We start from the raw sequence: 13,106 nt of genomic DNA on the forward strand, positions 1-13,106 counted from the left end.
GGTCAAATGTGTGTGAAATCTTATGGGACTTAACTGCTAAGGTCATCAGTCCCTAAGCTTACACACTACTTAACCTTCATTATGATACGGACAAATACACACACCCATGCCCAAGGGACGAGTCGAACCTCCGCCGGGACCAGCTGCACAGTCCATGAATGCAGCGCCGAAGACCGCTCGGCTGACCCCGCGCGGCTGCAAGGGCTGAGATTAGATGTTGTGGGGGTCAGTGAAATGAAACGGAACGCAGCCATGGATTTCTGATCAGACGAAATATAAGGCAGCACCAACGACAACAGAAAATGGCGTGACTGTAGCAAGATCTGACATTAATAGAATTGTAGGGCAGAGGATGAGTTACTCTCATCAGGATCGACAGTAACCTAGCAGTTCAGGTAAATATGCCGGCCTCAGAAGTAGGAGGTGATGAAATACAGAATATACCATGCTATTAAATTCTAATTCGGTAAGGTAAGGAGATGAAAATCTAATAATCATGGGTGAATGGAACGTTGTATATAGGAGGGAATGAATGAAACAGTCAACGAAGGATATGAGCTCCATAGCAGGGATGAGAAAGGGGGAAGACTAATAGAATTCTACACAAATTTCATTTATTAATAGTAATTATACTGCTCAAAATCGCTAGAGAGGGCGTATACTTGAAAAAGTCATGGAAACACGGGAAGATTCTAGCAGGATTACATTGCGATCAGATAGAAATTCCGAGATCAGATTATTCTCTACCATTTTATCTTCTTCCTGGATATTATTCTGGAACTCCTACCTTGCGGGCTGCATACAGAGTGAGCTCATAAACTTTGATAGTAAGATCATGTAGTGAAAATTTCGGGAAAGATGTATGTCAGTTGCAGACTGACAAATTCTCTATCCTTCTAGGCGTAGGTAGAACACATATTACGAACACTCGGATTGGCAGTGACGCAGGGCAGTGGAACAAACAGACCGTTCCTATACTCCATGTCGGCAGAATTGATGAAGTGAACGTCCGGTCAGAGCGTCATGAGAGTCCTTAAGAGTGCGTAAACAGTCTATGGAATAGTAGGCACAGAGGAGGTCAATTACTGTACTATCAAAAATGCATGTAGAATGCTTCAGTGAAGAATGAGAACTACTGAAGAAGTGCGGGGCTGTGGCACCCACGGACATGAGGTTTCCATCTTGACAAATAGGCCTCACTAAGTGTACCGCTGTAACACTTCTTTCAGAGCTGAGTCTAATAGATTGGACAGAACCGCCGCCCTTGTGGGTGACCCGAAAGGCACACTGCTGAATTCGAATCAGTTTCAGTCCATGAAGAAGATGGTCAGTGGCTTGGAATCTTCACTAAGTGGTATGTCATAGCACGCTTGGTTTAAATCTAGCACCCAGAAAATCCACGTCCCTGGGAACCAGATGAAACGGTTGTTCAACTTCTGGAGGGTAATCGATTGCAACAACCTTTTCTTCAGATTACGATAATCAAAATCTGGCCTACACTTGTAGCTGGTTTGAGCACGAAGGAAACGTATGCCACGTGTGTTGAAACAGATAGCCTGATAACCTCACCCCCTCGGCAACTGGTCAATCATTTTGAACCATTTGCGCACTTTGGTCGATGATGACAGATAAGGATCGTGCCACACTGGAATTTGATTTATGCCTGACTGCCTCATCCATCTGTCAAAACTTCCGGAAATTGTTACAATAAATCGACCAACTGCTTAGTCTTAGTTCGGAGATTGCCCCATATCAAATCAGAAGCCCTCAGTTTGAACACAGCCCACTTCAGGTGTGGCCCAGCGTCTGCACAATGGGTACCTTTTCTCGGGACTAAACTTAAAATCCAACTCTTTCACGGAATAATTTAACATACACTGAGTTACTATCAAAAGTAATTGCCCAAAACCACCTTAGTAGAAAGACAGTCGCTAAAAACCTCAGAGACAAGGTATAATTCCCAGTCGTAAGCTTGCAACGTAGTTATCCATCAACGTTTAACGGCTCTCCAGCGGAGTAGCGGTTCTGCCAAGCTCGGTATCAACCCAGCGATCTGTTTATTCTCGCGGAACCAGTGGAAATGAAGACACTACTGCCAGAATCAATCAATACACACACCAGTTTTGAACCAAACGTGGCATACACAAATGGCAGAGGCGTTGGGTTAACAACACATACCTTTCAGCATCCACGTGGGTGGCTATGGGAACGCCGATCTAGCACAAGTAGGACACCACCTCCGTGATTCTTTGCTGTTTTCAGCACACTCGCTGCACCGAAAATATTGACATCACGTGTCCTTTTTGGCACTTGACTCAGTATGTTGCTTTCTATAATTCAAACCAATCTTCCCTGGTGATGCACCATCAGTCTGTTTCTTGTCTCCGTGTCTGACATTTTCTACAATGTTTACCATTTTGGCTAGATCTGAAAATGTGTTGCCCGTAAACATCACATATGACCGATATCGTAATCGACCTCTCTCCTCTCTCTCTCTCTCTCTCTCTCTCTCTCTCTCTCTCCCTATCTCTCTTTCTCTTTCTCTCCCTCCCAAAATGTTCACAACTACCATGCTTTCAATACAATCTACGCACAACACAACCCAGGCCACTTATATATGTTCAGTGTAATCAGCTAGTGACTCATAAGACACATTCACACTATTACTTAGGTCCGCATGCCTCCACAGTCCCAGGTACTCAAACGGAAGCTTCTCATGTTCTCATGGAGCACGCTGAGGGGATCGCCACTTTGTAGAACTTCATTTAATAACCTACTGGAACGTCCCTCAGCAAGACGGTAAATAACTTGACATACCACTAAGTGGCATAACAAGTATTCTTCTGATTGGAGAAAGAAGCGTGATTGGAAGCTTACTTAACTGATTCCACACATGTAGTTTCTAACAAAGGAAATCCTTCTGGAATAGCACGAAGTAGGGAATGGCAAGCAGCGCATGCGGTACTCACCTCCAAATGTTCAGATGTGTGTGAATTCTTAAGGGATCAAACTGCTGAAGTCATCCTTTCCTAGACTTACACACTACTTAAACTATATTTTGCTAAGAAAAACACACACACCCATGCCCGAGGGATAACTTGAACCTCCTGTGGGAGGGGCCGAGCAATCCGTGACTTGGTGCCTCTAACCACGCGGCCACTACGAGCGGCATTCACGTCCCTGACCGCCTGTGACGTGACGGTTACCAGCCCGTCTAACGTGTCCCAAAGCTGCTGGCACAACTCAGTTGCACTGTCATCCTAGGATTCGCTTCGAATCCTTAATTCAGACTTTAAGCAGTCTTACCACGAATACTTCATTCCCACGACAGTTCCTATTTCCATAGTCAGAGCATTCTGCAAACACACAGGAAGCTATCATGAGAAATATAAGGAAATACATCCCCGTGATGCAAGATTAGAACTACGTAGCTACTGTTCACTTTCAGTGTAAGATTTTGCGCAGTAATGATCACACTTGGCCAGTATTTTGCGCGGTCAGTTTTATACATGTGGTTATTTGACATTGGAATAGGTATACTTGGATACAAGGATCCTTGATTGATAAGCCATTGAGCCATTGTATATAACATTTATTTAATAAACTGTGAAATCAGTTTACATACGTTGCTACTTGACAAACAGTTACTTAGGTTCATTTATATTAATTGTTACAACTTTGTACAAGTACCAAGCTTCAAAATTTTAATAAACAATAAGTCCTTGCTTTCCAAACAGACTGTGTAAGCAGTGACTGAAATTTGGTTTACAAGAGATTTATAGTGCTTCATTTCAAGACTGTGATAAGAACCAAGCAAAATTCAACAATTTGACCTGAGATTTGAATGGCTTCTAATAGTAGAATAATTTGAAACCAACACCTTTACTCAGCTCTCAACGCTGCAAGAAAATCAGAATCATTAATAATTAAAAGTAGATATTCCACTTGGATGTCGTTTGTCCGGTATCAGCGGATGAATATGGTACTGGAGTGCCTGTGTTATTCTGCAATACTATGCAAGGTTCCTTCGGACATCTGTAAATGTCCTACATACATTTCCGAAGGAACCTTGCATCGTAATTCAGAATATCATAGGCACTGTAGTGATTTGTTTGTCCGCTGACATCGGACAACAGACTTGTACGGTATTATACATAAAGGATGTATTAGTACAAGTTGTAGATAAATGGTTGACGAGATATGGAAGTTTGTGTCTGGCCGTGAGTCGTGCTCGGATAGCCAAACAGTAAGCTGGCTTCACAGTCCGCCTTCGGCAGCGCAAGGATTCGAGCGTCATATTTATATTCCTGCCATGTTAGGGCACTCGCGATGTTGTTGTGATTTACAGCTATCTTCGTATAGCATACTTCCCTCGACGCACCATGACATATTCACAACGAAAGTCGACACTGCAGTTTAGTTTTATGATCGAATATGCGATACAAAACGCAGTGGAAACTGAACGAAGCGGGGTCTACGTGAAACTAGTTTATGACGCAGCTTGTGAAAGAACTCTCAAAAAGGCGACCGATCTCCAGTTCAGGCATTAGGATGGACACTTTAGCCCTGTGACGGGTATGCAGAGGACGTTCCACGTATTCGAGATGCTGTTTGAGGTGCCGACAGAGATAGTGGTCGTAGCTTTGAGACCCTGTGGCACTCCAACGAACCATTCGGCGGAAAAATTGCTACATTTTACCACGTACACAGATCTGGTTGGTGTCCGCCAGGTGCGCAAAGGCCTTACTTAACATTTACAATCCTATTTGAACATCGTCGGATGCCCTGCCATCGTAATTTTCGACCGCCAACCAAAGACCTGTTCGAGATAGTGAGCGAAAGGGACGAAGCAACGAAGCATCATACAACCGCCATCGGGAAAGGAGAAGATATTGCCCGATCTAACGGTGCTGCCACTGGCATGCGTGAGAGCCCTTCAAAGAGTTCTTTCTGATCATCGACTACCGACAGAAGCGGCTCCTTCAGTCGACACTGAGCAGCCTTCTGTGCTGTAGCAGGGCAGTACAGTCGGACATTCTTCTCCGGCAGAGCAAGATATGAATGGGAGCTCCCCTGTAGGAGAGGTTGGCCACTACAGATGTGGTCCAGAGAACCGACACTTTAGTCCCTGCAATGGAAGAAATCTAAATTGTCTCCATCCAATGCTTGCAGGGCGATATCAAAGACGAAATCGCGATGGTGACGAACATCACCAGCAGGACAATATGACTGTCAGTTCTCCTGATTGGATTCGATCATCAGCAGATCCGAAGGAGACATCTCACACAATGGACAGACAATGTAGAGGTCATGACGTCTGTTGCAATCTCTAAAGCCTTTGCAGCTACTTCACATCACGACAGTTAAATAGCAGAGGACATAGGAGGGGATCCGTTGAAGATGGGGGGCGGTGGGGGGGCAGGGGTAGGTAGAGGCCTTCTTGAGGTCTCACACCTTAACCTTGCCCAACACTCGCCACGAACACTGCCTCCCCCTGCCAGGTCTACAAGATTACCAACATCGACCTCGATACCATCAGTTCTGGGGTCAAGCTGCAGATTTTTTCTGACATGCTGCGGGCGGCAGGACGTCGCACTCCTCCAGGACGTGCACCTAGATCCATTCCCACCTATTTACAGATAGGGCGTTTATGATGTATTGCCATTCTTGTGAAGGAAGGCATCATGATCGATGCTGTGACCTACCTTCCATCAGTAGGAGGACGTGCTATCACATATCAGGACGTCAGGTTTGTGAATGTGCATGCCCCCTGTGGTACGAACTAGAGGAGACGGTTCAAGATTTTGTGCAGAGGAGATCGCGCCCTTTTTCGCGATATATGCTACTGTCATACCATCCTAGGGGGCGATTTCAAGTGTGTTTACCACAGAGAGTTCAAATACCATACTTTACCACAAGCAGGGAATTGCAACGCCTGATGCAACGCCTTCACCATATCGACACTTGGCAGACTATCTATGGCAAAGACAGGGACATACAACGTTACCAGACATTAGTATTGGGACAACCTGCGTTTCAGTACAACGTAACGTTATCCAAGAAGACGGCGATGACGGCATCGAAGAAGGCGGCTGTGACGTCTATGAAGATGGCGGATTGTTGTGGGAAGTTTGAATTTTGGCGGGAAGTGCCACGCCCCCACCCCTCACCCAGAGTAATGGCGCGAAGTTCAAATTCCAAAATGATAATGCGTCACAACTAAGGAAATGGCGGGAAGAAGGACTTGCCTTAATTATTTAACCAATTTCCAGCAGATGTGTTCGCCGCTGGGTCTGGACTGCAACTGGCTTAGTTCATATCGTCGCCAACAGAGGGCGTCAACACAACGTCAGATCATGACGCAAGTACACTTATTCAAGATGGCTGCACCCAGCGTATCCACCACGAGCACCACAGCCCAACTAGCTTAGCTCATATCGGTGCCACCAGAGTGCGCTTTCCTGACATCAGATAATGACGGCACCCACTGTGTTCACCACGAGCTCCAGAGCCCAACTGACCTAGTTCTTATCATGGCCACCAGACGGCACTAACACGAAGTCGCATGATGGCACAAGATCGTCTGCTCCCTCACGCACCAGTGTTATAACCAGACACGCGCCACGTATGCGGCCCACGACCGACCGCTTACATCACAGCCTCAAGCCCGCACCTTTATAACCGCGCCGGACATAGTCTTCTGTAAATATGCTAACTAAAGGAACTGAATGCTAAAATGTGTGTGAAATCTTATGGGACTTAACTGCTAAGGTCATCAGTCCCTAAGCTTACACAGTACTTAACCTAGATTATCCTAAGGACAACACCACACACCCATGCCCGTGGGAGGACTCGAACCTCCGCCGGGACCACCAGCACAGTCCATGACTGCAGTGCCTTGCACCGCTCGGCTAATCCCGCGCGGCTAAAGTAACAGCCACATCGTGCATCTAATCAATCAATTACCGAAGTACTTAATTCCATTTCAGTTTTGATCATATTCAATAAGCCAATTTACAATTTCAATATTCAGTGACTGAATGAGATATACCACATTTTCCCCCTATCATAGCGGTGTTCATTCATGACATAGCACACCCCACCCCTAGAATGCTGCACTCCTATTGGCTACTGCATTTGTCACGTGTTCCGACTTCATAGAACCTAAGACTTGGATTCAAATTTCACCAGTGCCCTACCCAATTGGACTTGGAAGAAAATAGTTAAAGTCTCCACAACGATCCTCAACCCAGCATCATGCCCCTTTACCGACCCATGTTGGCAGGACAATATGCACTAAGGGACACTAACCTGTACTAATCTGCACTAATGTGCACTAACCTGTACTAACGTGTACTAACCTGCACAGAGCTTTATGTCATCCAAGATAGTGAAACGAAATGATGGGAAAACAGATCTGAACACAAGTCATTATTTTGCAGGCGGTGTCTCCATCACGAGGTTTATGTCGAACTGACATAGTACATATTACCACAATCAGATCATACTGTCATCCCTCCTATGACCTAATCCCAGATGGTGGTCTGTTGGGGCGAGATTTATGCTAAAATTGCTCAGGCTGCGCTAGGCTGCTGGAGAGAGCAAGGAAGGAGTCCACATTTTATTTCGAAATCTATTTTCACTCTGAGGCAAAGCACTCTCCATATTATGCTTGCGCTCAAAGTACACAGTCTGCAGACATGCAAACAACTCCTAATTTATGCAAATAATTTAATTACAGCCATTGATACTCCTCCTAAATAATTCAGCACACGTATGTCTAGACGCGTTCAGTAAACTGTCCAAATAACTCACAGCACAGCCTACACACCTGTTCGCCGAATAATTCAATCAAAGCCCACAAGCACCCTCCGCCAACCCCTGTCCACAGACATGGCCAACGACGTTGCGAGGCTCTCAGCTGGAAAATCACCCACAGGCCGCACGCCACCGTCCTACAAGTGGCCACATCTCATTCATAATTCATTTCTGAGAAATTCCTATCCAAAAGCGTGTTCACCGAGACATAAGGGCTGACGTCATCAGGCAGGAGCGCAACCGCGAGCTGTAGCCGAACGCAGGCAAAAGTTGTACATAGGCGCCGTTGATGACCGGAGGGGCAGGGGGAGGGGCTTATTTACAGATCACGCCCTCCAAGCAGGTCCGCGAGTGTTGGGCGTTCCTAGCTACTCTCACTCTAATTGCGGTCCGGCGAAGCCGCAGCAAAATTCCATTCCACAAGAGTAGAATCTGCTAACTCCTTAGCGATTCTAATGGACCATACGTCTCATTTAACTGACACTTCACCGGGCCTCGCAAACGCATCCGGCAACGTTAACGATGTTACTCAAGTCACATTGCTATCTAAAATAATAAGCAAGTCTAACACTAATAAATCCCATAGCCCTGCAGATATTCTTAACGTGAGCTTTTGTACCAGTTTTAAGCTTCTCTCAGATTTTATGCACGGAAATTCATGCCCTAACAGAACCTCGTTACGAAAATAACGCACAATAACGTCCAATGCAGTTTTCTTAGCGGACCTGACCCCATCACGTTATACCAATACTGCTCTCAACATACGTAAATGTTCGTACAGCTATGTAGAGACTCCCATATCCCAGTACAAAGCATGTTAATTAATCCAACATTATAATTTGCTCTAATCCAATTTATTCGCCGAATTACTGATGCCGCCGCTATCGAAGCACCATCCACTTATTCTTTCTCAGACATCCAGCTGTTATTATACACAAATCGCTAAATTGCATTGACAGTTAAAACCAGCAAATTCTCTCTCACAAGAATGTTGGAACCCAGGAATATTTTTTTTCTATTATAACTACAATTAAATATTACGATTGCTGCTACACTCTGACAACAATCAGTATACACCAGTTCCCGGGTTCGATTCCCGGCGGGGTCAGGAATTTTCTCTGCCTCGTCATGACTGGGTGTTGTGTGATGTCCTTAGGTTAGTTAGGTTTAAGTAGTTCTAAGTTCTAGGGGACTGATGACCATAGATGTTAAGTCCCATAGTGCTCAGAGCCATTAGAACCATTATACATCAGTGCACCTAAGTCCTAGTGGACTGATGACCATAGATGTTAAGTCCCATAGTGCTCAGAGCCATTAGAACCATTATACATCAGTGCACCATAGTTCAGGTTATTACAGGTTAGTGTCCCTTAGTGCCCGGTAGCCCATCAACTTACATCTACATCTACGTCTACATTTATACTCTGCAAGCAACCCAACAGTGTGTGGTGGAGGGCACTTTACGTGCCACTGTCATTACCTCCCTTTTGTGTTCCAGTCGCGTACGGTTCGCGGGAAGAATGACTGTCTGAAAGCCTCCGTGTGCGCTCGAATCTCTCCAATTTTACATTCGTGATATCCTCGGGAGGTATAAGTAGGGGGAAGCAATATATTGGATACCTCATCCAGAAACGCACTTTCTCGAAACCTGGCGAGCAAGCTACACCGCGATGCAGAGCGCCTCTCTTGCAGAGTCTGCCACCCGAGTTTGCTAAACATCTCCGTAACGCTATCACGGTTACCAAATATCCCTGTGACGAAACGCGCCGCTCTTCTTTTGATCCTCTCTGTTTCCTCCGTCAACCCAATCTGGTACGGATCCCACACTGATGAGCAATACTCAAGTATAGGTCGAACGAGTGTTTTGTAAGCCACCTCCTTTGTTGTTGTACTACATTTTCTAAGGACTCTCCCAATGAATCTCAGCTTGGTACCCGCCTTACCAACAATTAATTTTATATGATCATTCCACTTAAAATCGTTCCGCACGCATACTCCCGGATATTTTACAGAAGTAACTGCTACCAGTGTTTGTTCCGCTATCATATAATCACACAATAAAGGATCCTTCTTCCTATGTATTCGCAATACATTACATATGTCTATGTTAAGGGTCAGTTCCCACTCCCTGCACCAAGTGCCTATCCGCTGCAGATTTTCCCGCATTTCTCTACAATTTTCTAATGCTGCAACTTCTCTGTATACTACAGCATCATCCGCGAAAAGCCGCATGGAACTTCCGACACTACCTACTAGGTCATTTATATATATTGTGAAAAGCAATGGTCCCATAACACTCACCTGTGGCACGCCAGAGGTTACTTTAACGTCTGCAGACGTCTCTCCATTGATAACAACATGCTGTGTTGTGTTTGCTAAAAACTCCTCAATCCAGCCTCACAGCTGGTCTGATATTCCGTAGGCTCTTACTTTGTTTATTAGGCGACAGTGCGGAAATGTATCGAACGCCTTCCGGAAGTCAAGGAAAATAGCACTTACCTGGGAGCCTGTATCTAATATTTTCTGGGTCTCATGAACAGATAAGGCGAGTTGGGTCTCACACGATCGCTGTTTCCGGAATCCATGTTGATTCCTACAGAGTAGATTCAGGGTTTCCATAAACGACATGATACTCGAGCAAAAAACATGTTCTAAAATTCTACAACAGATCGACGTCAGAGATATAGGTCTATAGTTTTTCGCATCTGCTAGACGACCCTTCTTGAATACTGGGACTACCTGTGCTCTATTCCAATCATTTGGAACCTTCCGTTCCTCTAGAGACTTGCGGTACACGGCTGTTACAATGGGGGTAAGCTCTTTCAAGTACTCTGTGTAGAACCGAATTGGTATCCCGTCAGGTCCAGTGGACTTTCCTCTGTTGAGTGATTCCAGTTGCTTTTCTATTTCTTGGACACTTATTTCGATGTCAGTCATTTTTTCGTTTGTGCGAAGATTTAGAGAAGGAACTGCAGTGCGATCTTCCTCTGTGAAACAGCTTAGTTGGTAAGGGGCGTGGTGCAGGGTTTAGAATCGTTGTGGAGATTTTAACTATTCGATTGCAAGTCCAGGTGGGTGAGGCATTGGCGAAAATTTATTCGAAGTCCTGGGTTCTATTAAGTCGAATCACGTGATTAATGAGGTAGCCAATAGGAGTGCAGCATTCTAGTGGTGGGGTGTGCTAGGTCATAATTGAACACCGCGTTGATAGTGGTAAAATGTGGAATTTCCCATTTGCTCATTGAATATTTGAAATGTAAATTCACTTATTGAATATTATTAAATTTGAAAAAGAAATAAGTACTTCGGTAACTGATAGGTTAGATGCCCGATGTGTTTCCTACTTAAGTTAGCATATTTACTGTATGTCCAGCACGAGTATAAAGGTGCGGGGTTAAGGCTGTGATGTAAGCGGTCGCTCACGGGCCACTGACGATGCTTGGGTCCGGGTCCGATTATAATGCACACGCTAGAGAGATTTAATGGTTGAAATGGCTCTGAGGACTATGGGACTTAACAGCTGAGGTAATCAGTCCCCTAGAACTTAGAACTACTTGAGCCTAAATAACCTAAGGACATCACACACATCCATGCCCGAGGCAGGATTCGAACCTGCGACCATAACGGTCGCGCGGTTCCAGACTGAAGCGCCTAGAACCGCTCGGCCTCTCTGGTCGGCACGCTAGAGAGAGCATGTGATCTTGTGTCATCACATGACTTCACAGTAGCGCCCGCTGGTGGCCACCATATGAACTAAGTCAGTTGGACTCTGGAGCTTGCGGTGAACACAGTGGGTGCCATCAGCTTGAATACCAGTCTTGATCTGACGTCAGGAGAGTGCCCTCTGGTAACACCGATATGAGCTAAGCCAGTTGGTGTGTGGAGCTCGTGGTGGATGCAACGGGTGCACCCATCTTGAATAACTGTACTTGTGTCATGATCTGATGTTGCGATGGCGCCCTCTGGTGGCAACGCTATGAATTAAGCCAGTTGCAGTCCAGACCTAGCAGTGAACACATCTGCTTGAAATTGGTTAAATAACATAGACAAGTTCTTTTTTGTCGCCATTTTCTCAGGTGTGGCGCGTTATCATCTTGGATTTTGACCTTCGCGCCATTTTTCTGGGCGATGTTGCGGTGGAACGTTCCCACCAAAATGGCAACTTCACGCCAAAATCCGCCATCCTGACTGATGTCATAGGCGCCATCTAGGATGACTTCATCACCGCCATCTTGAATTATGGTACTTTGTTCTGAAGTGCATGTTGTCCCAATACTGACATTCAGCGAATCGCCTTGACCAGCTCTGTGTCTCCCAGGACTTACAGCAGCGATGCGTGATGCTGAGATATGACGAAGAGCCTTTATGAGTCATGATGCCCACCTCAGCATCATCTTCATCTCACAGCAGAGTGTGTGGCAGAGCAAAAGTTCATGGAAAATAAATGTACCTCTCCTCAAGGATACAGTGTGTCGACAGAGGGTTGTGGAGGCCTGGAGGAACTGTGAGATGCGGCATTCTAGGTTTTCTTCCACAATCCAGTGATGGCTCAACTACACAAAACCTGCACCGCAGTGTGTGCTGATGAACCGTGGACTAGATCCTATATGTTGACAATGGCAAACCCTGGAATATTGTTTGCCGGCCGAAGTGTCCGTGTGGTTAAAGGCGCTGCAGTCTGGAACTGCAAGACCGCTACGGTCGCAGGTTCGAATCCTGCCTCGGGCATGGATGTTTGTGATGTCCTTAGGTTAGTTAGGTTTAACTAGTTCTAAGTTCTAGGGGACTAATGACCTCAGCAGTAGAGTCCCATAGTGCTCAGAGCCATTTGAACCATTTCTTTGGAATATTGTTTTATATTACCACTGGATATTTCCGCCCAACCACTGTCACCAGAACGTCTGACGGAGTTCTGTCAGTTGCAAGCTTACACGACGCCGTCTTGAAGGCATGCCTTTCCTCACGCGTAGTCAAGACTGGCTCAGGCATTAACCTGACTGCCATGTATCACATTATCTGCGAATGTGGACTTCACTGTGTCAGCGCTGATATTCAGTGTGAGTAGACGCACAGAGCCCATGTTTATTGCCATATAATGCGAGCGTGTCACCGAAATCCTCTTGAGAGCCGTCTGCTCTCAGTTACTTCACAGGCGGTCTGGGGTTCAGTGCGATTTCGACGCCTACCACAAATATACGAATCATCACATACTCCATCCAAGACCTATTTCCGAATCTCAATTGTGTCCATAAGGCCATATACCTGATGGACATTGTACTGTGAGCCTC

Source organism: Schistocerca serialis, chromosome 7 (genome assembly GCF_023864345.2).
Source record: "Schistocerca serialis cubense isolate TAMUIC-IGC-003099 chromosome 7, iqSchSeri2.2, whole genome shotgun sequence".
NCBI lineage: Eukaryota > Metazoa > Arthropoda > Insecta > Orthoptera > Acrididae > Schistocerca > Schistocerca serialis.